This window comes from Papaver somniferum, chromosome 11, assembly GCF_003573695.1.
Source record: "Papaver somniferum cultivar HN1 chromosome 11, ASM357369v1, whole genome shotgun sequence".
In the NCBI taxonomy this organism is placed as follows: domain Eukaryota; kingdom Viridiplantae; phylum Streptophyta; class Magnoliopsida; order Ranunculales; family Papaveraceae; genus Papaver; species Papaver somniferum.
Window position 1 is genome coordinate 132,969,618 of NC_039368.1, and position 27,483 is coordinate 132,997,100.

The 27,483-nt window shown below is 34.2% G+C and overlaps 1 long non-coding RNA gene and 1 pseudogene across 2 annotated transcripts; both read left to right on the top strand.

The window, feature by feature from the left end:
* Positions 1–7,830: 7,830 nt before the first annotated feature.
* Positions 7,831–9,425, top strand: LOC113321316. 2 transcript variants are annotated; one of them, XR_003346605.1, is made up of 3 exons: positions 7,831–7,915; positions 8,128–8,222; positions 9,138–9,425. It is a non-coding gene; the product is annotated as an uncharacterized LOC113321316 (long non-coding RNA). The 2 variants fall into 2 exon arrangements; XR_003346604.1 differs by having other exon boundaries at positions 9,154–9,425.
* Positions 9,426–15,717: 6,292 nt separating this feature from the next.
* Positions 15,718–26,381, top strand: LOC113325203 (annotated as a pseudogene).
* The last annotated feature ends 1,102 nt before the right edge of the window (positions 26,382–27,483 follow it).

Below are 27,483 nucleotides of genomic sequence, written 5' to 3' on the forward strand. Positions count from 1 at the left end.
GTCTAAGGCGTACTGCGAGACATGGTTATGTAGACTCTTGAAATCGTCTATTCTGTGCTCATGCTTCATGAAAGTTAAAGTTTGTTGAAATTTGGATTTGATAGTCACAAGTTGAGATTCATGCATCTTGTGCATTTGCTGCCAGCACTCAACAAATCCACCTTGACTATTTCCCAAAAATCTCTTTAAGACACTATGTGCACCTTCCACACGATTAGAAGTTCGGGTTCCAAAATGTTTCACTTCATTATTCCATGCATATGCGAAAAATTCCTTATTGACAAGTACACTCTCATAAATATATTTGATTGCTTCAGGATACCGTTTCTCATATTTATGCACGAAGGATTCCAACCCCATGTTGAATAGAGATATAGTTTCCATCCTAACAACGCGCCTCCAATCATCTTATAAATCCTTTAGAGATACTCTTCTTCTTCTCCATCTTCTTTATTAACTTTGCCCTTATATTTGTTAAGAATTGTACCGTCTCCACTGTTTTTCTCTTTGTCTTTAAGTTCTTTTGCTATTTTTTATTTTCTAGTTGATTCCCGGAAACGAGAATATACATTCTTTTGAATATGCCATGTACATAATAATCTTCTTGCATCATGGAAAACTTTACCAATACCGTTAATCAAGGCTTGTTCGTTGTCGGTGAAAATAACAGAAAGTAGTTAGGTTTGTTGGAGAGCAAAGCGATCTCAGATGTTGCAAGGCCCATGTATAGTTCTCTGTTAGCTCGGCGCTCATAAAAGCAAAAGCAATAGAGAATGTCGTGCCCATGGATGTCATACCTGCCGCATGAAACAAAGGCATTTTCCATCTATTTTTCTTGTATGTACAATCAATAATCACCACAGAAGGAAAACACTGAGCACATAGTGTTGATTCTGGATGTGCCCAAAAGATATCAGTCACCTCACAGGTATCAGAATTTTTCCTATTCCATGTTACGTAATGGGAATCATCCAGATACTTATGAAGTAGTTGCATCCTTATTCTACCCGCTCTTTCGGATACCCTATGCTTTTGTATGCAGTTATCAATGGTCTTCAAAGTTGAAGCATTTTTTTTAAAATTATCCCTTAGATCAATGAGAATCTGTCTAGGTGGCATACCGTGTTCGTGGAATTTTATAACAAATTTTTCTTATTCCTATGAGAGTCTACCAGCGAAAGAATGCCCCAAAAGTGTATCTGCAGGAAGATGGTTATGGTGTCCAACTTTAACAATCAAATTCCATTTTAAAGCATCTACACAAGTCGACCGCAACCTAAAAGGACATCCAGGTTTTTTTGTGACAGTTCCTTTCCTACATTTCGAAGGGCTCACTGTATAGTTGCGTTTTCTGTATTTCCCACCTCTCTCGCATCCAAATACAATGGAGGAACCCTTGCCATCATGATTTTCATTCTTATTCACCCTCTTTTCAATCACAATGACTATATTGTTTTGACTACCAATCCCGCGACACCATTCTGTAACATTTTCTTTCGAGCTAAATAGCTGCATACAATAAACAAAACATATATAAACATCGATACAAATACAAACGAAATTCATTTTTGATATATCTCTCTGAAGACATAACATACAATACCTTATCAGTAGTGAAGTATTCGGTGGATTCAAAGCCAACAACATTAATTGGTTGTTGTTCCTCCGAATTACATTGGAGGGCATCCAAAACGACTTCATCCTCTTTCTCTTCAACACAAATAGTTTCTTCAGTCGATTCTAGATGATCAATGAATAACTGTACAAGAAAAAACAATACCGACCACTTCATAAGAAATAAAAAAAAATACTGAAAATAATTAAAAAAAAAGTTATACTGATTGGATAAAGATTAATGATCATGTACTTAACTAACCTTATCTTCACATATTGGGTTTTCAATAGCATTAACATAATCTTCTTGGATGCTTGATTCATCTAGGATTTGGATTTTTTCCCCTAGATTTTCATTAATGGAATGTTCAATAATCATGATTTATCAATTAATCACCGATTAAATCGTACAGTTTCGAGGAATTAATAATAAAAGATAAAGGAGTAGAGTCTTTAATAGAAACGGAACCTAGGGTTTCTAACTTATGGTTTTGTTTAATAAAATTGGGAGTTTAACAAAGTAGAAGAAAAAGATAATAAATATGGTAATAGTAAAGGTCATAGTTAATTTGACTTTTATGGATGGTACATAGGAAAAATCAAAATTGAAAAGTAAAGTGATTTTATAAATTGTGAGAGGATAGGAAATAGGAGAAATATGGGTAGGAAATAGGGAAAACCTTAACTTATGGCTTTATTCATTTCTACAAGTCGGAAAATAAATTTTCATTGGATATTATAAGCAGATCATATAAGTTAGAAGCAAAATATTTGCTTAACGAAAAGTTAATTTTTCTATAAAAATTAAGTTAGAAATCTAAGATTTGTTTTCTAGATTTAATCATGAAATCCAAATTCCCTTTATGATTCACAATTACAAAGATATAGCTATCACTATTAAAGATTGGATACAATTGTTTTGATTAAAGTAGAATTAAGAATGTGTAGCTAAGGAATGCATCAAAATATGCAACAAGCAAAGACTTTTTTAGAAAATAGAAAACCATATTAAGCGTAGATTTCTTCTATTATTATATCAATTGACTCCACCATCTCGAATATTTTTACCATATCAATCTCACAATAAAGAACATTTAGAAAAAAAAAAATTTTAAAAAGTAGTAAAAACCTGCTCACCTACACCTTGCTAGCCATTTGTGGCTTCAAGGAAAAAAATTCACAAATTTATAGGCATAAAAATGATACAACATAACTGATGAGCGAAAAATCGATGATTAAAAACGAGTAATAGATGATTAATCCTAAATCACACATGGTAACAAAAGTACAAAACCGTAGAATAAAGGACCAAAATTTTATAAATAAAACATTCGTAGGGTATATTGTGGCACATCCTATTTCCCACTTAGATCTACATGGAGTGATATGTATGGTCATATATTTCTAGTTCATCATGTCATTTGAAACTGGTATCACATTTATATTGTATCCCTTATATGCTTACAAATTAGTGATTTTTTTTCTTTAAGCCAATAGGCCAATAACAATATAAGGTGAGAATAAAAATGAGACATTGGTCCTTTGATAAAAAAATAATAATAACAAAGAAGGAAAAAAAAACGTGTGCTAGTAGCGTTATGATCATTTTCCCGATTGATCTAGTAAAAAAATACAATGAGATGGTGGAGTCAACTTATACAATTATAAAATATACTAGCGAGAGGAAATTGGAGCTAAACATGTTATTCTGTATAGTTTCCTCGCATCAACTGGCTCATCCTGTTTACCATTCTTTGTGCAGGTTATTCACTTTTTAACAGTGATAGTTACCATAGTTCCATGGCTAATCTTTCTGTTTAATTTGGAAATTAATAAACGAACAAACAAAACATTCAATCTCATTTTTGCCACACACAGCATCCGGTGATCAAATCTTATCTGAATGAATTCTTTTTACGGGCCCAACAGGTTGATATGTATTATTATAAGACGGAGGATACCTTCATACTTTTATATTCACACTATTTCACATTTCAGACACTATTTTTATCGATAAAACATAAATGGTAGAGTATTTGAAGCTAATATTTTGAGAATATGCTTGCCTAACAAAGCTCTACAACCCACAAAAAATTAGCTCATTCCGAAATTCTAAACCTCACCATCTACCGATCTTAATCTTAATCGTTGAATATACGTTGATTTTCGACGGCTGATTTTCAAAGTGGTAGATGGTGGAGCTACACATTTCAGAATTTTCTCATTTTTTGTGAGTATGTAGAGCATAGTAATACGAATATATTCCCAAAACATTAGCCTCAAATACGTTGTCGTTTGGTTTTTGCATGAAAAAAAATGTATAAAGTGTGAGATATTATAAATATAGAAATGTGAGGGGATCATCCCTCCTATTTTAATTATATTAATTTATATATATATATATATATATATATATATATATATTTATATAAATTTATAATTATTCACGACACTCTAAGTTCGTCTAGAATATAAAAATAAAAATTAATCGAACCACAAGTCCGTTTAACAATATAAAAATAAAACTAGCTGAACCTTTATATAATATTCCAAAAAAAAACTAACTCAACCTCAACTTCCTCTAGCAAAATAAAAATAGAATTAGTAAAAAACAATTAAAAATTAAAATATTGTTGAAATAGAAATAAAGTACGTAAGAGCAGAAGAAGAACTCTTATTCATTAGAGATAAGTTACATGTTACATATATAGGTTTAAGCTTCTATACGTAAGTTATGAGGTAAAACCTGGTTAAATCTATATGGGCCACTCATATATGGGCCCAAGACCCTACAACATTCCCCCTTGTGGGTTCCAATATTAATGTTTCATATGTAGTACTTTTTAGGGGCGGGATCGTGTGACAGAGTTAAAATGACAGAGTCTCTTACAGACTCTACAACCAATGGATGTCACAGTTTCGTATGGATGAGATTTAAAATAAAAACACGGGTTTGGTTGGATATCAAAGAGAACTTAAAAACCTTCAGACTTTCTCTTTCTTTCTTTCTAAGTTAGCTTTTACTTCTTCTCTCCTGATTATTCTTTCACTTCTCCTGCAACAACGAAATTAACGATTTCAATTACCATACAAACGTTTTAAAATACCAAAATTGTTCCTCGCTTGTACTAGGAGAGCTAGAATTTTTGTTTTCTGAATTTATTTGTTTTAAAATCCTATTTCTAGGGTTTTGATCTAGGATTTGTATATAACGATCGTGGTGTTGTGATGGAAGATCTATCTAAAAATAAAAGTACTTACGGTGGTAAGAAGAAGAAAGGGGCCTTTCAATTGAGAATTTTCAGTTTGATTTTGGTTGCAAACCTAAATTCCCAAATCAAAGTCCTAAATATGAAAAGCTTTAAAAATCCACATAATCAGAAATTCTAAACTTACTGAATCAACATTCAAGATTGTAGGACATTTCCAGAGTGGAAGAAGAAGAAACAATAAATTTGATCTATCCGAGGGTAGAACTTTTACTTATTTTGTCACACACAGTGGAAGAAGAAGAAGGAACGCAGAGGAGATAATCTAAGAGAGAGATTCAGAGTGTAGAAAGCCAATCAGTTACTGCCTGTTAAATCGGGTCTTGGGTCAAAAACAAAACCCGCGTGTTGTATCAATTGATCCCAGCCATTAAGAGTGGCAAAAATCAGTGATCGGGGCAGTTTGTGAGTTGTCTGTGATTTTAACTCTGTCACCCGATCCTGCCCCTTACATATAATGATTCAAACGTAGTTCTTCAAATGTAATTTTCTTCTCGATTACCATCATATCTATGTATGTTGCCTGATTAAAACTTCTCCAGAAAAACTCAGAGGGACAAAACCTAAACTAAAAAAAAAAGTACAATATTAAGAAAACTTAGAATGGAGTTGGACTCGCATATGCTGCCTCGTTAAGACCTTAACAGTGAAAAATCCAGTAGGATAAAACTTTGTCGAAAGAAAACAAATACAACACGATAAGTTCAGAAATATGTGTTTATTAAATTAGGTAACTATATGTTTGATTACGTAAGACTCGTAGAAATTTCCATTGACTAACCCTTAATCCATAACATACAACTGTTAATTTTTTTAATTGTTTTATATTTAATCCTCTAGTTTTTAGAATTTAGTCCACCCATTTTCAAAATTCTTAAAGTTAAGTCCATATAATTCTTTTTAGCCCGTCATACTTAAAAAGTTGGCTTCGCCGATGAATAGCAAAAGGATAAAACAAGTTGGCTTCGCCCTGAATATCATAAAGATATAAAACATCATTTGGGAGAAGGGAAGAGAGGGAATCATCTTTCCTCAATTGGTTGGTCCTACTTATGAGATATTTGCGGCTGCACTATGTCATACGGTTGAGTAACTTGGCTGGACAATTTAATGGTGTTGTATTTTATTTCGGAGATGGAGTGGAATGAATGATAAGCCGACTGTAGAGGCTGTCCAACAATATGGGATTCACATATTTTATGATCTTGTCAAATTCACACATTGGCTTCTGTTGAGATGGATGCATATTAACTTCTCGCATTCTCGCGAGTAATGAACTGTGTATGTCTGTCCACGATAATGAATTATACTCAGCAGCATTAGGTCATTTAATTTGTGCTCACCATTTGTTTGCAGCACACTAATTTTATTTTATTTGTTTTGAGAAGAAAATGATATATATTGAAGAAAAAAAATCACAAAATTGGTTAAAAAGACCAAAATCAACAATTCCTGGGTGAAATGGACAGTTAGATTTTGATACTGTTTAAATGGACAAAAATGTAAAAATAGGAAGGATGTAACCAGTTTCAACGTGCCCATTTTTAAATATTTTTTCTTATTTTTAATTTACACAAGATGTATCCATTTTCATCCTTACTATTTTTTTTTTTTTGCCATTTCAGCCAAACTATTTTTTACTCGTCCATTTAAACCGTGATTTAAAAATATTTGGACAAATGATCCATTTTCCGAAAAAAATATGTACAGGGAAAGTGAGTCAAAAGACTCCTAAAGAGAAAAAAAAACTATTTAAAGGTTAACGACGTCATCCCGGTGGTAAAGTGTTTGATTCATATCGTAGCCTTTAAAGATTTCCGTTGTCGAACTCCAAAGGTGAATATCCAAAATAACTGCATGAATCAACTCATCTTTTGATTTGCTTCTGCCTCCGTGATTCCTTTTATTCTTTTCCATCTATAATTTCCAACTAATAGCAAAAGGTAACAAGTTTCATATAGTTGTTTTTCTCATCGAGAGACTATCAAGTCTCCACCCTTGCATCATCGATATAAAGTCCTTGTCCATCACCGTTTTTACTTGAAGAGAAATAATGAAGAAGTTCCACAGATGAGCAGCCCAGCTACAGGTAAGAAAAAGATGGTCTTGAGTCTCCACAACACAATTACAATAAAGACAAAGATTGGGAGGAATGGTCATTCCTCTATACTCCAACATACTCCTTGTAGGTACAGAGTGATACATCGCTGCACAAATAATAAACAAAACTTTAGGTGGTGATAGCTCGTTGTTTGACACCTTAAAAAACTCTCATTCTCCTTCTTCTTCTTCAGAAAGTCTTTTATGTACAACGCTTGCATAACAGTCTCCATCCACACAGTCGTCATTATCATCATCTAGAAAAACATTCCTTATGTCATGTTTGATCTCTAGCAAATCAATTGTTTCTGCAGGATCCAGATCTCCCGAGAACAATAAACTCCATCACGGATTTTTCATCATATCCAGAGTATCATGTTTTTGAATGCTTATTTTATACAATCTTGGATATTTCTCTTTAAGAGATCATTTATATAACCACCGGTCATGCCATAGTCGAAAGCTTTTACCATTTCACCTGCAAAGAGACAGAGTCATAAAAATCTGTGTTAGCTTTTTGGATTTCATTCCACGGGCGCTTCTACCAACTAAAAGAAGGTAAAGAACTAATGCGTCCCAATTAGACGATGGGCATGAAATATATGACTAAACCATTAGAAATTTATTGTTCACTTCCTCTAGTTTTACCGATTTTGCTACTTGAACAGCACAGTGACAGCCACTTGGCAGCAAAGCTGACGTGGCAGAGAGAGTTAAATATTTTTGAAAAAAAAAATTAATAAAAAAATCAGTAAATTAGAAAATATTAATTGCCGTTGATTATAACCGACGGCCTAGATGGAATTAAAAATTAAAGTTTAGAATCACTCCCATTTTTTTGTCTCAAACTTTCGGTTCTCTCCCATAGCTTTGCAGTTATTCGAGCAGCGAGAGGAGAAAAGCAAAGTTGAAAACCTAATTTCATCTCTGAGGTAAGAATCGTCAAACCTCATGAATCTTTATTTTAATCTCTTCAAGTATTGATCCAGCGATTTACTTCTAATTTTATGCTTTAGATCTAATTTACTTATCAATTCTGTTTACAATCAATTGAGAGATTTCACATACTTTATCTACAGTTATTTTATTTTTTTAGTTTAGCTTAAAGATCTGATTTGTTTGTGGTTGAATCTGTGGATCGAAGGTTGTATATGAATGTGAAGATGGTAATATAGTCAGTGGTTCTGCACATCCAAGTGGAGAAGAAATTGTTTGCTTCACTACTGCCGGTGGCTGCAAGTGAGTTAAATTCCTTAAATTTTACCCTAATAATGGTTTTAATTACAGTTTTGGCTTTAAGTTTGTTGATTTGGGAATAGGGGTTTTGTTTTTAACTGGTCAAATTGTTTACAGGCATTGAATCGGTTGATTATGAGATTTTAGTAAGAACATATGGGAAATTGATGCTCTACTGATAACCCTCTTTGTATTTCTGTTTATTTATTGAAATCGTTGGTTCTATTTTGATTTAGATATGTGTTATGGAAACTTAAAGTTAGTGAGTCATGATAGCATAACTTCTCTTGAAAAAGTTGTTGATTAAAGGCACCATGACATCACAAAATTATGGGAGCTCGAAAACAACTTGTCTAATACTATCATGTTGCTCTCACCAGCTCAGTACTTATACTTGTTAGTCACACCAAAGAAGGTTTTACTCGTGTTTTATTGTACATAAGGATATAAATTTTACAGAAGTTGATCCGGAGCTTGACTGCGAGTAGTGTTCAAACGTTTCTATTGTTCTATTTTACGGCTGTACAATCTCTACAAGTACAACTTTAACGTAGAAACAACACTTGCTAATTTTTTTAGTAGTGAATAATGATTGGTTTTCAAGATGTTACATATTAAAGTTTTCATGAGTAGCATTTTGGAAGAAACCAAAATTATTCATTAAATTGCTAGTCTGTCATCATGTTTCCTTTGATCTGAACATTTACAAGTCTTCTTTTTTCTTCACAAATTCTTATAGGCTGCCTGGTATTGTGTCAATGTTCTTGAATTTTATTCATTATATATAATAAGCTATTTACACCTGTTTTCTCACTATTTCTTATGTGCATGATCATTTTGTGCGGTGGTGTAATTAATCTGTGAATAATTACATCGAAGGCAATTCCCTGTTGTATATATCCAATCAATTTTTTATAGGGTTTGTAACTTTCAGAAAACATGTTGGATGAAAAGCCTCAATACCGACCATGTCCCAGAAAGTAGCTAGCCAGTTTGGTCTTGGTTTCAGCTTTTTGCCAGGTGTTGGTTTACCAAAGGCGTTATGCTTATGGAAGGAACTAAAAGTATTTTCCAGATGCGGTGTTAGCCAAGATCTCAAAAACTCTATCAACTAATGTAACATGTCAAAGGATTTGCTTTTTACACCTGTTTTGTTGTTAACTTGTAAATGTAACCTAAAAATTCAATAAAGCTACTTATATAATCTGTAAATTTATGAGTCTTTTGAATGTATTTTTTCTTTGATGAAATGAACTTTCTTTATAAATTATGACAGATAACATTGAGATTGCTCAAGCACATCTTTATCTTACTTTCCACTTAATGATGTTGCAGACCATAATTCAATGTTCCAGACTTATGCTGCACGTATATGGATTAAATTTCTTCATTAAAGCATGATCCAGTGTGTAGGGTGGTTAGCGGTGGTACTACATTCGCCAGACTTGATAATGCAGGAATAATGATTCAAAATAGTCATACGCATAGTGTCAATAATACCATATCCCTATATTTGTTCCATTCAAGCAACATGCATCACTGAAATTGATTTTAAAACATTGTAATGCAGGGAAATACTAATTCTCCTCCCAAATAAATAACCTACACATAATGAACCTAAAACCAGCATAGAATCTAACTCCGCCTTTGTAGAAGCCCCTCGCTATATGGTGTCTGCGATGCAGTTGGAGCGAAAGCTCGATCATGCAGGCGATGGTCTCCATATGCTGCTCCAAATTATTGATTCCTCCATAGTACTTCCATGGTGCTTGTACAAAAACGGGTGATGCACTTGGGTTTGCTAAAGATAGATGTTGGCTAACATTACATGTCTGGAATGCCTTGTCACCCTGCGAAAGGCGGCACCAAGACGGAACTGGACATCATGGATTGAGTCTTTTAACCCTACATGTTTTCTGGAAGTTGCAAGCCCCAAAAAAAAAAAAAAATTGATCAGGTATACACAACACGCAATATCATTCAATGTAGATATCCATAGATGAAATACTCCATCGAACAAAATGATTGTGTCCAACTAAGAAGAAGATAGTAAGCAAGCATAAATAGCTTTGCTCTAGATGACGAATAACTATCAAGAACATTGAGCCATAACCAGGCACCAGGCAAATAAGAATTTAAGGATGATATACTACCTAATTAATTAAGAACATGTGAGTAATATCAAACCAAAAAGATGATTTGATATCTGAAGTGAGAATCATAGTGAAATTGACAGTGGCAAACTCCAAACTACCTGCAATGGGTTAAAATACCAGAAATCTATGATTTAATTATGTTAAGCAAAATGATTAAACCACAAAAACGACAGATCTATAAGAAAAAGTAAGAAAAATAAAATAATTGTAGATAAGTAATCAAACAAACCTACTATGAAATTATGTGAGATCTAAAATCTCTCAAATGAATGTAAACAGAAATGATATACTATTTGAATCTAATTGATAAAACTAGAAGTAAATCAATAGATGATTACTCAAAGAGATTGAAATGAAGATTTAACGATTTTTACCTGAGATGTAGAATTAGGTTTTCAACATTGCTTTTCTTCTTTGACTGCTCGAAAACAAGAACAACAGAAAGTTAGAGACAAAGATAGTGGTGTCTTTGGAAGTATCGAAACAGAACTCATCTGAATCGTAGGGTATATCCAACGGCAATAAAATTAAACTTTTTCTTTTGATTTTTCTTGTGACGGAATAAATAAAAAGATTATTACCTCTCTCTGCCACATCAGCATCGCGGGCAATCAGATGTCAAGAAGCTGATCAAGTAGTAAAATCGCTAGTTTTACAAAGTAGATGTGGCAAGAGACAAGTAAATAACAGATGACTAGATATTGCTTCTTACTACTAATGAAATAGGCTCTCAATTCGTACTTAAATGCTTTTAGATGACATATATACCCTAGAGATAGAAGTGAATATGAAAATACTAATGGTTTAGTCATATATTTCGCGTCCATCATCTAATTGGGACGCACTAGTTCTTTACCCACTTCCCATCCAAAAAGTACATTCAACCATTTACTTTTATGTATTCGTCACATCTATTTTGTGTCTTCATGCTACAAATATGATGAATATAAGTTCAAAATGCTTTTATGATTATGTAAAGATTTTTATAACTGAATTTGCAGTAGTTTTTCCAATATCAACTAAGATTTCGGATTTGACATGGTGGAGGAAACTAAGAATACATTAAAGTAAACATTTCAGGCTTATAAAATTTATGCGTATCGTTGTTGTTCAGTTATACTCAATGCGGGACTTTTATTTCAAAGTAGTTCTTGTAGTCGAGTAACTATTTTTACTAGAATTTTGTTGATTAACTGTGAGTTTCTTTTACCCATTTAGATCTAGATGTGATGATATCCAAAATCACGGTGATTCTACATCTTTGTAACAAAGTTGTGAATGATAATTAGGAGGCTAATAATCACTGAATTGGTTGGATATGCCATTTGATTTAAATTCTTTTTCTCTCCAAAAGTTGAGTTATTTCATATTAAGGGGACCGTAAGAAACAATCCCACTATAAAGGGCCCATTTTCAAAATGGTCACAGAGTTACAAGCTCTTAACAAAATGATCACCTACCATTACATGCCTGGTTTTCGAAGGTGGTAATTAACTTGTGGTACGACACAAGGCGGCCAATTTCATTTGTCTCTGAAACAAAACATTTTTTTAGGTTGCTATTTCCAGATTTTTAGAAAAGATTCACTAACTTTTATTTGGAATTTGATGATCTACAAGTTGTCAGGACCAACCAAATTAGGGTACACCCAATTTTAGATCGAAAATATCCTTAGACATATAAACTTAACCTGGCTAAATTAGGGTACACCCAATTTTAAGTGGACTCTTTTGTAGAGTTAAAGGGTGTGTCCAAACGGGATGAATTTACTAAATTCCCCACCATATTCTTTTCTTCCTAACGTAAAAAAATTATTTGCTCCCCTCTCCAACCTAAAAACCACTACTTCTAATCTTCCATCCTTCTATTTTCCTTCTCCATCATTTCATCTCAAGTAAAACTCGTCGATTAAAAAGTAGCCCCTTGTTTTTATCAAACTCAAATGAGTCCATTCTCATTCCCAACCTAATGACCAATACTTTATTTTGTTGTTTGATTGTCAAAATAAGGTCTAATTGTTGATTTCAGTTATATAGTCGTCAGGGTATTTTTTCATCGACCTTGACGACTTTTCAAGTTTTATTTTGGTCGTCATCTTCTTGGGATGAATATCGTGACGACTTTTCATCTCTGAAAATACATTCACACGTCGTCACGTTATTCATCTTTACACTTTGCCAACTAGGTCATCATGTTTTGGAAACTTGAACCTTGCCTACCAATAATAACTGCCATAAAACAGTTTTTCTCTGTACATTTTTGCAATTAGTCGGCATGGTTGGAAAAACCACCTTGACGACAATAGTTTAGTCGGCAGGCTAAGAAATTAATACTTTGCCGACCAGTGAAGCATTTATTATATAGATTTCTTTATATGTGAAAACTCTTTTAGTCGGCATCATAATTTATTACCAATATGCCGGTTAATGGTGGTCGTTATCTTCTATATTTGTCGACCTAGATGACTTTTCATATTTTAAGTACATAAAGTGTTGATTTTTTCTGTGATTTTGAGTAAGATGAAACCATTATATAGCTGTGCAATCCCATTTTAGTAGTGTTTGACTAATATGGTTTCTTTTCCATTAACAAACTAAATTCAAAAAATATTTTTTTTTCTCAAAAATATTTCAACAAAATCCATAAGATCAATCTAACTAAAACATGATTTCCTAATTTTTAATTCAACTAATTAATCTAAAAAAATTAAAAGTTTGTTAATGCTAATTAAATAAGGGTAATTTTGTCATTTATAAAATAAACTGTTAAAGAGTGTTCTATATATTTTACTTAAAATGACCCGGGTTTTGTCTCATTATTAGGTATGTTTTTTCTTATAATTTATTTAATGCTTATTAGATTGCCATGTTTTTTCTATTATTTCTTCATTAATCTTTGTATGTCGTTTTAACTTAAATCTCTTTTGGTACAACCGCTATTCGTATTCGTTGTAAATGTACAGATGTTTAGCTAGATTTCATTTTTTTTGGCGGTTAAAAGGATTTATATGCAAAACGCATTAAACACGAATTTATGTATTTTTCCTAAATTACGCATATTTAACTAGATGTCTGAGTTGCTCAATGTGTGGAATTCGTCGACCATGTTTTTGTCGTTCAGTGAATTTTTAATCATCACCATACTTGGAGGAAAAATTGCATTGACTGAGCATTCTAAATATTTTTCACACAGGATCATCGAAAAGTCAGAGACAGCACTGGACCATTACGATAATAATTCATTCATCAATCTGAATATACCAGTTAAGTCATCTCTCACTATTAAATTTGTCTATCATTGATCTTTCTTATTTAAATATTTCAGTTAATTCTTAATAATCACCAATTTATCCCTTAAACAGTGTAGTTTGATGGTGGTGCTATGTGAGTGGTGGTTACCCCTCTTCCACATCACAGCAGTATTTTAACCCAGTTTAAGGTCGTTACTTGACATTTAGAATCCTTACATGACACTCATCTAAAGGGTGCACCATTTCTCCTTTGAGGTTTAGCAAAGCTTCTTAAGCACCACCACCACCATCTCACCCAATTCAGTTAAATGAGGGAGGGGTACCTTGTGAGAGGGTGTTTTGGGAAGACATAACATTTCTTTTTCAAAAATGTTAAATCGAATGGAAAATGATCATTTTATAAAGAAAATTAAAAAGTATGATCAATTTTGCAAACGCATATTAAGAAGTATGACTATTTCAAATCGACACTTTCATTAAACACGTAATATTTATTATAATTACTCTTTTCATTGATTAATTGTTAGTATAAAAAATAATTATAATTTGATAGTCATTTATATTTTTTATGTAGGTGTTTTAGCTTTTTTGTTTCCAATGAGTATTATGTTACATTTATCAGGTAAGTTTTCCAAAATAAATATTTCTAGTGCGAACAATTATGGTTCGGAATGTATTACCATTATTTCCATTTTAAAAATGTACTCTGAGTTTTTCTCCCCCGGGTTTGCTTCACTTTTGGGTTTGTTAGCTAATCCAGAATCGTGCTAACATGCAAAACAACATAATTACGTACTTTTAAGAGCTTCTCCAATGGAATATGTGTCAAGGTAAATGTCTAAACTCACATATGATACACATGAATTTTTGTTAAAGTACCTCTGCAACCATAACTTTTTAGATGAATGCGTAGATGGTGTGGCTTAATTTTAGGTAGGCATCCTCAAGGTAAATGTCTTAATTTTTGAAAGACATTCACCTTGAAGATATCTTCCCGTCCTAGACATTTTTATGTTATGAAATAAGTTACAAAATAAAAACAGAAATATTATTAACCAATTATTAAAACACTTAAAAGACAAGAGATTAAAACTGATTTGAGTTAAAGATGAATTTTTTAGTTCCCAACATTTAGGCTATTATATCTACATAAGGGAACTTTTACCAAGAGAGAGTCAAGACAATATTAACACATATGAAACAAGCAAATTAACCTCTGGAGAAGCTTTGACTTTGAAGCCATCAGATTTCACATCCCTTTATTGTATATTTTGAATAAGTAGCATAACATGTAAAAATGAGCGAAAATCATGCATAACAGGTTATGACATGTTATAAAGGCTTTCAAAAGTACGCATAACAGGTTATACAGTCAAATGTAGGCTGCATAATAATTTGTGTGAAAGTACTATTTCATAAAAACCCATAACACGTACAAATGAGCAGAAAGTATGCATAACATGTTATGACGCGTTTCATAAGTACGCATAACGGGTTATGAAGTGTTTCAAAAGTACGCATAACGGGTTATGCAGTCGTTCAAAAGTACGCATAACAGTTTATACAATCTTTCAAAGTATGCATAACAAGTTATGCAATCATTCAAAAATATACATAACTAGGTACGTAGTCTTTCAAAGTATGATATGTTACACAGTCAATTTTAGGATGCATAATAATTCGTATGGGAAAAAACACACAAAATATAAATGTACATGTTCACAAAACCTATGACATGTAAAAATGTGTAAAAAGTATCATAACAAATATGCAGCATTTGAAATGCATGCATGACATGTTATGCAGTCTTTAAAAGTATGTATAATAGGTTATGTATTCAAAGTATTCATCATTTTTAGCGGTACAATTGGCAAGCAATCTAGAGTATAACATATATAAAAAATACTGCCTTGGTGTATAACAAATTTTATCTTGTTTCAAAGCTTTTGAAGAGATATACGCACAACTACAAATAACATTATCAAATTTTAAGTTTTTAGCGAAAAAGTAAGAAGTGATTGTTCATAAAAACCTATAACATGTAAAAATGAGCGCAAATTACGCATGACATGTTATGGAGTCTTTCAAAAGTATGCCTAGAAGGTAATGCAGTCAATTGTAGGCTGCAGAATAATTTATGTAAACACCTTTTGTTCAGAAAAACTCGTAACATGTAAAAATGCGCAGAAAGTATGCATAACGGGTTATACAAATTTTCAAAAATATGCATAATGTGTTGTGCAGTTGATTAAAATATACATAACGGGTTATACAGTCTTTCAAAGTATACTTAACAAGATATACAGTCGTTCAAAAGTACGCATAAGTAGTTATGCAGTCTTTCAAAATAATGTTATGTAATTAATTGTAGGCTGCATAATAATTTATATACGTAAAGCACACATAATTTATAAGAACGCCCTACAACATTAGAATTTGGATGGATAAATTAAATAGATGGTGTGGAAATTTTGCATAAGTACTTTTTGAAAATATCGACTATCAAATCTTTCTTCTTGTTGTCGTCGAATTGGCCAAGGTTAAATAACCTCGGCATTTCTGCTAGGCTAGACACTAGTAACCGAAAAAAACCATATCTCTCCCAAAGGAAAACAAAAAAACTCATTACCAAGGAACTAAAACCCTTTTATGCTCAGATATGCTCTATGGAGTAGATATGAGCAGATCATCTTCATCGTCATCCTTCTAGCTTTTTATTCTAATCTCTTCCAACTTTTCTCTTGTTTTTTATGTCTTAGTTTTCTGTTTCGCTATAATCGTTTTAGTTTTAGTGCTAACATCTACAACGTCTTCAACACCAACATAGTCTTCAACATCATCTACAACAACCTATGCAAATACCAGTATCAAGACCGATTTCTGATACCTATTCAGATAGTCTCCAACAGTATCAGACAGATTTCAGTTACATGTTTGACCTTTGTTACTTTGTTGTTGATATAAACCTTAAGGAATGATTGGATCTCTCAATGATGCTAACATTTCTGCTAAAATATTTGTTAACGGGTTTAACTTCGTTTCCAAACCACAATCACCTTTTAACATAGTTACTTTCCCTTTGATTCTGATTCATGGAATGGTTAGAAACCAATTAAAGAACTTTTAACGCAACTCTTTAATATTTTTTTTTTTTTGATGTTTGTAAGATTGTTGAATCGTTACATCCGACTCACCGCCGTAACCTATCCCGTTTTGGGTATCCGCCTCCGGTCAACCACAGGGCCGTACTGGTTCCACTCTTGGCTCAGCTGTGTCTCTAATTTTCAGCCGGGCAACAAAAACAGCACCATAGGGCTCGCACCAAATCAAAAATAAAATAAAATGTTATTTCGATTTGCATTTTCGTCCTCACTCCTCTCCCTTCTTCTTCTCCTTCTTCCCGCCACTACAATCCCTCTTCCCTTTCGATTTCACCGAGCCCTAGTTTTCAAATCTCGATTCCAGATCACCGAAAACTCCATGGAAGTATTCAACCTCACTCTATTCTTCCGCTCACTCTAATCATTCAAAACCCCGACTGAAACCCTAGTTAGTTAAAGATGCCATCATCATTGTTATCAACAAGGAAAGATCGTTCGATTAGAGTTAGAAAACTTCAAATCATACAAAGGACACCAAGTAATTGGTCCTTTTTATAATTTTACAGCAATAATAGGTCCAAATGGAGCAGGAAAATCAAACCTAATGGATGCTATAAGTTTTGTACCCGGTGTTAAATCATCTCAGTTACGCGGTGCTCAATTGAAAGATCTGATTTGTGCATTTGAAGATAAAGAAGAAAAAGAAGAAGAAGAATAGAAAAGCTTTTGTTAAACTCGTTTATCAATTGGGAAATGGAATTGAACTTCAATTTACAAGAAGTATTTCTAGTTCTGGTGGTGGTTCTGAATATCGACTTGATGATAAAGTTGTTACTTGGGATGACCTATAATTATAAGTTGAAATCGTTGGGGATTTTGGTTAAAGCTAGAAATTTCCTTGTTTTTCAGGTATAATCATCTCCAAATCATTGTAGATATTGTAATTTCAGATTTTATTTTATTTTTTAATTTTTTTCCCTTTGTGCTACATCATTGTGATAGCCTTTGATTAGAATTTGAAAATGTGAGTGAAGGATTGATTAGTAGCGGGTCGTGTAGCCATTCCCGCAATTCTTTTGTGTCAATATGGTGGTGTAAATAATCCTAACTTGGTATTTTTCTGGCTAATTTCAGCATCGTTAGTGAAAGTATAGCGAGTCTTAAGCCTGTTCCTTTTTCGCAGTTTTAACAGACTAGTGATGGAACTTAGATGTGGGCAATTTAGTGTGTATTTGCTGCTGTAAATGTAATGGTTTTTGGATGTGACTAGGACATTAGGTTTATCTTAACTGTTCCGACCTATTTAAGAAGCTACATGCTGTGTTGATGGTTGAAGTATAAACAGAATATGACAACTTTGGAGATTTGTGCCTGATCTTGTCTACCTGAATTTGGATTTTTATTTTGGGACTACTGTGTAATTCTATTCTGATAAGGAATATTTTAGTGATTCTTTTTTTTTTTTCCGATTTTCCATTAGCAATTAATGCGTTCTAAACTTTTGGAGCTCATGACTTGACCAACTTTGTATTGTAGGGTGATGTGGAGTCAATTGCATCTAAGAATCCAAAAGAATTAACAGCGATTTTGGAGCATATCTCTGGTTCTGATGAGCTTAAGAAAGAATACGAGGCGCTGGAGGAGCAAAAAGGCAGAGCTGAAGAAAAATCAGCACTTGTCTATAATAAGAAACGGACAGTTGTTATGGAAAGGAAGCAGAAAAAAGTACAGAAAGAAGAGGCAGAAAAACATAACCGCCTACAAGATGAACTGGTATTTATTCCCAAGATTACCACTGAACCTTGTTTGGTCTTTCTACTGTTGCAATTCTTATACTTTTATAGGTATACTTTGTCGTTTATGTGGAGTTCAGTTACAATATTCTGGCTGCAATATTTTACTTGACTGTAGCTTTTGCGATTATTTTGGGAATATAGAATATAGTTTAGCAGTAATCAGTAACAGACTGTTGCATCCTATTTTTATCGTCTGCTTTGTTATGTTATTATGCTCATTTGTGAACTTCAAATCATTAATGAATAACAAGTTATCGTCTTTGTGAACATCAAATTTGTTGGTGCCATATGTCTGCAGAAATCTTTGAAGAAGGATCACTTTTTATGGCAATTATTTAATATTCAAATTGATACAGGGAAGGCAAACGTCGAACTCGAAGAAGTAAAGAAGATCCTTGAAGAAATTATGATGGAGCAAGAGAAGTATGAACTTGAAGATACCGGAAAACGGAAAGAACAATCTGAATACTCAAAGGCGATTATGTTGTGTGAAATAAAGATTGCTGAAAAGAAAGTTAAACTTGATAAGATGGTGAGTTCCTAGAGAAACATAACATCCTTGGTATTTAACTTGTTTTCCCGCAATAGTGTTTAGATAGCTGTTTGCATATAATTATTGTTTACCAAGTATCTTTTTCTGATTTTTCGCTTCAAGTTTGTGCATTTTATTGTTTATAGGCCATGAAAAGCACGATAAGTGAAAGTCTAGCATATACTATAGAGAAGCTCTTGCAAACAGAAGCTTTCTGCACTGATTTGTTTTTGTTCGTTGTCATATTTGTCCTAATTACCTGATGAGGATATTCTCCGCCACCATCAGTTTGTCTGGGAGATAATGTTGTCCTTCATTCTTATAAATTACTTATTATTCATCAGGAAAAACTAAGATCTCCTAGATATTCTTTGAAATACATAGGAGTAATTTACCATCTAAACATACTGTTGCATAAATGTATTGTGGCAATTTTGCATATGTACAATGCAGCAATTTCTTAGGTATCTGTATTTCTGCTGCATATTAACTAACAGCACTGTCTATCTCAGTGTTTGTTAACTGCAAATAACTTGCCAAAATATAATTAAGAGTAATCATTTTTCTGCTGATAATTAGCTTCCTTTAGCCTGCTTCTTTCATATATATTCCTCAGTGGAAGACTTTTTCAACCTTTTCATCTTAATGTTCCTGTCCACAGCGACCTGAGCTTCTAAAATCAAAGGAGGAATTGTCTCGAATTAGTTCAAACATGAAAAGTAGGAAGAAGGAGCTAGAGAAAAAGAGAGATGAACGGATGAAGCATGGAGAAGAAATCAAAAGGCTAGAAAGCGACTTCCACCAGATCTCAAGAAAGCTAAACGACCTACGTGAAAAGAGTCAACATGGGTTTGAGAAACTTCAGCTAGAGGATATTAAAGCTCTGGAGTATCACACGATGTAAGTGGGTGTTTTACATATCTTGTAGAGTTGACAATTGCTCACTTGTTGCAGCCACATTGATGTGTCCACTTCTTCGTTTTATATGGATATGTATGTGCGATACTGCAGTCATTTGTAACGCCGGCATAGACCAACCTTTTGGTTAGTTTGTCTAAATGGAACTCCATGACCTTCACAACTAGGCTTGCAGATGCTTTCCTTTTTATGATAGAAAATGTCATAGCTCAACATGAGCATGTAGATAATTTTTTATCTCATCAATGTGGCTTGGAATCTATTATTTTGTAGTAAGGAGGAAGCTGGAATCAAGACTGCAAAATTGATCGAAGAGAAAGAGGTTCAGGAGAGGCAACAGCAAGCTGATATGGAAGAGCTGAAAAATCAGGAAGAAAATCTTCAGCAGTTAATAACCCGCGAGCAAGAGCTGGAGTCACAGGTGCAACTAATGCAAGCAAGGCAAGAGAAGATCGTCGAATCCTTTCGGAAGCACAAGGAAGAGCGTACCAGTGTAAAAAAGGATTTAAACAAGGTGCAAGATGAACACCGGGAATCCAAGTTAGTTAAACATCATCACTCTCCTTTCTTTATTTAAATGATCTGGTATTAGTTATACTACTCTACGCACCTTCTTCAGGTGAATGCACAAACTTGATACTTCCCACTATCCTGGCCTCTCTCTGTGTCCCTTGGCTTAGGGATGGCGTAGTTAATCATACAGCTTTTCATGGTTGCATGACCAGATAAGCTGCTTGAACATTGGTGGAGTAGATTCCTTTCTGTTCTTAGGCACTATAGGTTTGCTGGACTTTTGTTATAGTAAAATGCTCTTTTTTCACTCAGTCACTCAAAGAGTAAAAACTTCATGTTGCAGGAATAAATATGAATCTTTGAAGGTAAAGATTAGTGAAGTAGAAAAAAGGTTGCGTGATTTAAAGGCTGATAAGCATGAAAATGAACGTGATGTAAGATTGTCTCAAGCAGTTGGGAATCTCAAGCTCCTTTTTCCTGGAGTCCATGGCCGCCTAACAGATCTCTGTAGGCCTACCCAAGTCAAGTATAACCTTGCTGTTACTGTCGCCATGGGTAGATTTATGGATGCTGTAGTGGTTGAGGATGAACATACAGGAAAAGAATGTATTAAGGTATGCTGTATGTGTGTTAGTTTGTATTGGCCTTTTTACTTTTATCTGCTGCTTCAATCACGATTCTTCCTCTTTTATTGATAAATCTCCTCGTGAGTTTAGCTTAAAAAAACAGAATCATGATTCTGGTTCTGTGGACCAACATTAGATCTTTAGTATGTATTTGGAAACTAGGGAATAAACTTTCTTATATGGTTACTTGTTGTTTTCATTTCTAGTTTTATAGATTCTCTGGCCACACACAAGTGTTTTCCATACACATAAGGACTGTTTGTCTTCTTCGCCTAGAGTCTAGGTTACTTTATGTATGACAGTATGACTTGGAGTTCTCTTTGAGTTAATGTTTCATCAGTGTAGTCAAATGTAACTGTTCCTATTTCACATAGAAGATGGCACATTCAAATGGAGGCTGCAGATGTTGTGGACCGTGTTAGGTCTCTATAGATTAAGCAATTAATTGTTATTAGGTCATCATTTCTTGCATTTGATATTCATTTGGATATAACAATCTATTTCGTTCTTGCAGTACCTGAAGCAACAACAGCTTCCCCCTCAGACGTTTATACCTCTACAGTCAGTTCGTGTGAAACCAGTCAGGGAGAAGTTGAGAACGTTGGGTGGAACTGCAAAGCCGATCTTTGATGTTATTCAATATTCTTTTTGCATAGCGTGTGCCAATTCTTATTATGGCACAGTTCTCTTGGCGGGCATTATTATTTTATATTTTTCAATGCTCCCTCAGTCTGTTCACTTATCTTTCGATTGTATGTAATTTGAAATGGCTGTCCTTCGTATTGTGCCATAAAAATTTTATGTTTACAAACTTAACTGTCATACATTTGATCCATCCTTGGAGAGGGCTATATTATATGCAGTGGGAAATACGGTTGTTTGTGACAAGCTTGAAGAAGCGAAGGATCTTAGCTGGAGCAGGGAGGGGTACAAGGGTAACGCTTATTTGTCTGCTTAATAAATTCTGGTTCAAGTTTTTATTTGCTTTCAGGATAACTATTGTTAATTGTGCTTCGCAGTGGTGACTGTCGATGGGATTCTTCTAACGAAGTCAGGTACAATAACTGGTGGGATTAGTGGCGGGATGGAGGCTAGGTCAAAGCAGTGGGATGATAAAGCAATTCGAGGTTTGTAAATTGATTTTATTTAGTTTGCTTTTCTTTTGTTTTGGGCAACTTTGAAATTAGTTTTCTAAATGAGCATGTAAGTTCTAGTTTTAACTTATTGACTGCACAGATATTAAGAAAACCAAAGAACGGTATGAGTTGGAAATGGAAAGCCTTGGATCTATCAGAGAAATGCAGATGAAAGAGTCTGAAACGTCTGGAAAAATCTCTGGTCTAGATAAGAAGATCCAATATTCAGAAATCGAAAAGGTAACTGAATTCTTTATTAAACAATCCTTCTGGATAATAGGTGAACACAATGATTTAATACTCTTTGCTTTCAGCTCCTTAATCATCATAAATATCATCACGTAAATCATCATCACAACAAGTACAAAGATCATCAGTTGGTAGCACAAACAACTTGTTCTACATCTCGAATAACACCAGTTATAGAACGAACGGTTCATATTGTACAACCGACATAAACACCATAAGCAACTGTTCATACCATACTGAATTAGAAGGCAATTAAGAGGTAATCTTATCTCTAATAGGCTTAATGACCTGGACTTCCACTTCTATATCCTCATACTCAATAACTGGATGAAGAAGAATTTCTTTCATATATGAGGCTAGAAGAGAGTCATAGTCACTTGGCATATGTCTCCCTAACTTTTCATTAAGAGTTGGAGAGACACCTCACTTGGCTACATAGGACAGCTCATAAAATGATTAACTTAATCTGTGCCTATTTAATGGAATGTACTGCTGCAGGTGAATATTAAAGACAAGCTTGCAAAGCTCAAGCAGGAAAAGGTTAATGTTAAAGGAGAAATTAGTAGGGTTGAGCCGGAACTTCGAAAGGTGGTTTGCTGATGCTCGTTTTATCGTATCTTTATTTTTTAGCTCTTAGCATTGATTACTTAGATCCAACTGACTTGGATTGTTTTGCTTCTCCAACTGCAGTTACAAAATCAAACTGAGAGAAGGAAGAAAGAGATCGAGAAGCTTGAAAACTGTATTAATGTGATTGTGGATCACAGTTATGATGAATTTAGTAAATCTATTGGAGTGACCAATATCCGCGAATGTGAAGAGCTCCAGCTGCAAATGGCTGAAGAAAGGATCAGCATGAGCAACCAGATGTCGAAGTTGAAGTACCAGTAAGTTCATTTGATCTATGAGTTTATAATTCTTACCATGTTTAATCACAATATCTGTTATATTTTATATAGGTCCTTGTCAGTGGTGAGTTGGTCTAGTTTAAAAAACTTTTCAAATTGTCCCATAGCTTATAATCTTTCTCGCGCATGTCATTTATGAACCGGTAAGGAGGGAGACTTCTGTTTCCTCTAGAGGAACTCATTATACTCAGTTGAAGAATTACTTACTGCCACGTTGACGAGCTTTTATTTAAGGAGGATAGATCCTTAACCCCTAGAAAAGGCTTTACAAGCAGTTAAGACATCGTGGTGCTATAATATGTTACTGTTCATCTACTGTAGGCTTATGCTGACAGTCAACTTCAATTTTTACCAGATTAGAGTATGAGCAAAAGAGGGACATGGACTCACGGATCAAGGAGATAGAATCTAATCTTAATTCTTTGGACAAAGAGCTAAAACAGGTTCAGACAAGAGAGGAGAAGGACACACAAGGCACTGAGAGGTATACCAGTGAGATAGATCAATTGAATACAGAAGTTCAAGGTAAGATTTATTATTCATATTCACAATGTTATCAGTTCTAAGAGTCCGAAAGGTTAACACTGTATTAATGGTTCTAGTTTTTAAGGACAGACTAACAATGGGGGCCATATTTTGATAGTCAGACAGACATTGTTTTCACTTCACTTGTATTCTTCGTATTGGTATTTATGAAAAGTTTCAATACCAAGGTTGGTCTTGAAACTTCTTTTGTCTTAATATTGACTTGGAAATATGGTTGTTTGTTTCAATCTAGAGCTGAAGTACCAGTTGGATGTGTGTGAGAAGGCCATGCAGAAAATGAAGAAGCAACGGTCTAGCATTTTGACAAGAATAGGAGAATCTAAATCTCGGATAAAGTTGAAGGTTATATTTTAAGGAATTTTTATTTATCTCTCTGAAATTTTTTGTAGGAAAAATTAAATATTTATGAATGTCATATCTTTGGTATTTACAGGAGACACAGATTGAACAATTACATTCACAGAGGCAAGAGATTATAGAAAAGTGTGAATTAGAGCAGATAGAACTTCCCATTGTGGATGACCCAATGGAAATAGGATCATCTATGCAGTCACCTGTTTTTGACTATAGCCAGCTAAGCAGATCACATCAGCAAGAGATGCTCCCATCCGAGAGGGAGAAGCTTGATTCAGAATTTAAACACAAAATGGATAACTTGGTCTCAGAAATTGAAAGAACAGCTCCTAATTTGAAGGCACTGGACCAATATGTAGCTCTTCAAGAAAAGGAAAGAGAAGTGGTTGAAGAGTTTGAAGCTGTTAGGAAAGAAGAAATGGAGATCACTGATAAGTACAATGCAATCAAACAAAGAAGGTATATTTCTTTCTCTTGTACCATTAATCCAGTTGAGTCTTTTTGCTTTTTACAGGGTATTATGCTGATGTCTGTCTATTTTGATTGCCACCAGTTTGTGTAGTAAATTTGAACTGTATTATGTATCTATGGATACCTAAATAGTAAATACGCGTTTGTAAAGTATCAGTTTACTTGATACTTAACACCTCAGAAATGTACTTGATGACTACTTGTGTCATGCAGGTATGAGCTTTTTACAGAAGCTTTCAACCACATCTCCAATAACATTGACAAGATTTACAAACAACTTACAAAGAGCAGCACACACCAGCTCGGTGGAACCGCATATATAAATCTGGAAAACGAGGATGATCCTTTCTTACATGGCATCAAGTACACAGCCATGCCCCCAACAAAGCGTTTCTGTGACATGGAACAACTCTCTGGTGGGGAGAAGACTGTTGCAGCGCTCGCATTGCTTTTCTCCATCCACAGGTAATGTTGACATTATAAAGCACTTCTGGTTTTCCACGTTTTTTTTTGTTTAATATAAAGAAAACCCATCAGTCAGGGCTACTTGATTGACCAAAGCATCTCACAAATACATAGAAGACTCGGAAAATATGCTACCCCCAAAAAATTTGGTGGGATTAGCAGCAGTTTCCTATACTATTGACAGATACCCTGTGAATTAAGACACCAAAATGAACATACTTACAGTTGTAAACTTAAAATCCCATCCCAATCAAATAACACGTAGAGATTTTTGCTTAAGTTTTCTCTGTATTGGTTCAGCTACAAGCCTTCTCCATTTTTCATCTTGGATGAGGTTGATGCTGCATTGGATAATTTGAACGTCGCCAAGATTGCTGGCTTCATCAGTTCTAAATCATTCGAGATTAGTGAAGACTCTAAAGGTGGGAATGGATTCCAGAGTATTGTCATCTCTCTCAAGGATACCTTTTATGATAAGGCCCAAGCATTGGTTGGGGTTTACAGGGACCGCGAAAGAGGGTAAAAAATTACATATTTCTGCACTACATATATACTCATCAAAATTCTTCTCCCTGCCATTCTGTTTCCTTAACTGATATCTTGGCCTGCTGTGCATATTTACTTATCTGATAATAGATTTTTTTGCAGTTGCTCGAGGACGCTGACGTTCGACCTCACCAAATATCGGGAGTAGGTATGACCAGTTGCCTTGTCTAGCTGATTAGCTTGATTAGTTGTTGATTGTTGCTGGTTTTCTCTTGCTGATACAAATACCACTCAACTATGTGCTGATGAAAAATGTCTGTTTCTGAAACGGTTTTTATTTGGGGTTTCAAGAGGCAATCCTGGTCTCTCTGGTTATGGTTTTGTAGTTAGAGCAATGGACTAGGCTGTCTTCTTATTATAGATCTATTATTATTATTTTATTCTTTTTTGTTTGTTCAGTCCTATTGTATAGCGACTTCTAGTTGAGTCTGTTTTTGGGTCCTTGGCCCTGGATTTGGTCTGTAAAGTGACTTTTTGGGGTGTTAACTTGTCAATTAAGTTGCTCTCTTTTGGGGGAAAAAAAGAACTACCTTGGGCAAGGACCCAAACCAGTCTCTCAATTATTATTCAATTCGAAGCCATATCTTCTAACAAAGTCATCCATCTGGGAGCAATTTCAGTGGCGATACATAATTTTATATTTTCTGATTACATTTACAAATAAAATATGATCGGGTTTAACTTGCACAGAAGCATAAACTGATTATGATTAGATTTACTAATTTTTTTTTTTTTTTTGAGAATAAGCAAACCAACTCGGATAATACTTGTTGAGAATCTTGAGATTCTTGAAAACATGATTGGTCTCTGTTTTTTTCTGAGGTCCGTTCGTGCCTATTTACTATGCAAATGACTAAAAATCTCCATCTTTGCGACAATGGAACAAGGAACTAATGAAGTCACAGCGCATGGCATTTTGCCGATTTACACGCAAGTTACCTTTTGTCAAATACAGCGATAGCTTCTCATCCATTGCAGCTGTAAAATGGTCGAATATGGAAACCAAGCTCGAAATTCGTCTCTGCATAATATTCGAAATTAAGAAAACTATCTACTACTTGTTAGCTAGTTTACTCAGCGATTTTGGTGTTGCGAGTCTTGCGAGTTGCAACTACAGTCCTATTGATAATGCAACTTACAGGTGTAAAACGTGCCGGCCTGGCACAGCCCGGCAACGAAGTCGCGTGCTTCACGTGTCATGTGCCGTGTTGTGTTGTGCCAACGATTTAAACGTGTTGCGCCGTGCTGTGCTTTACAAGTTAAAAGCTAAGCACAACATAGCCCACGGGCACATCACACGAATAAGCGTGTCGTGCTGTGCCGTGCTGGCACACGTGCTATAAACAATTTGAAATACCTTAATAGTATACATTAAGTCGGGGATTATCACGAGAATCTAAATAGACAACATATCATTTGAAATTATTTCAGAAATTATTTCAAATGAAATTATCAAGTTTATTCAATAAAAAGAAATAGCCCATCATATATAAAATTGGATCATTGTCATGTAAAGTAAATGTTCTGGTCGAATATAGGTAACGACATTATAATAACGGTATTGAAATATATTTTCCAAATATTTAGGTATTATAAGTATTGTTATAAAAATAAGCCAGCATAACAATGATAAAATGTCAAAAACTAGCTGGCATAAAGACTTTTTTTGCGAAATATACACAAAATTTGATGTATTG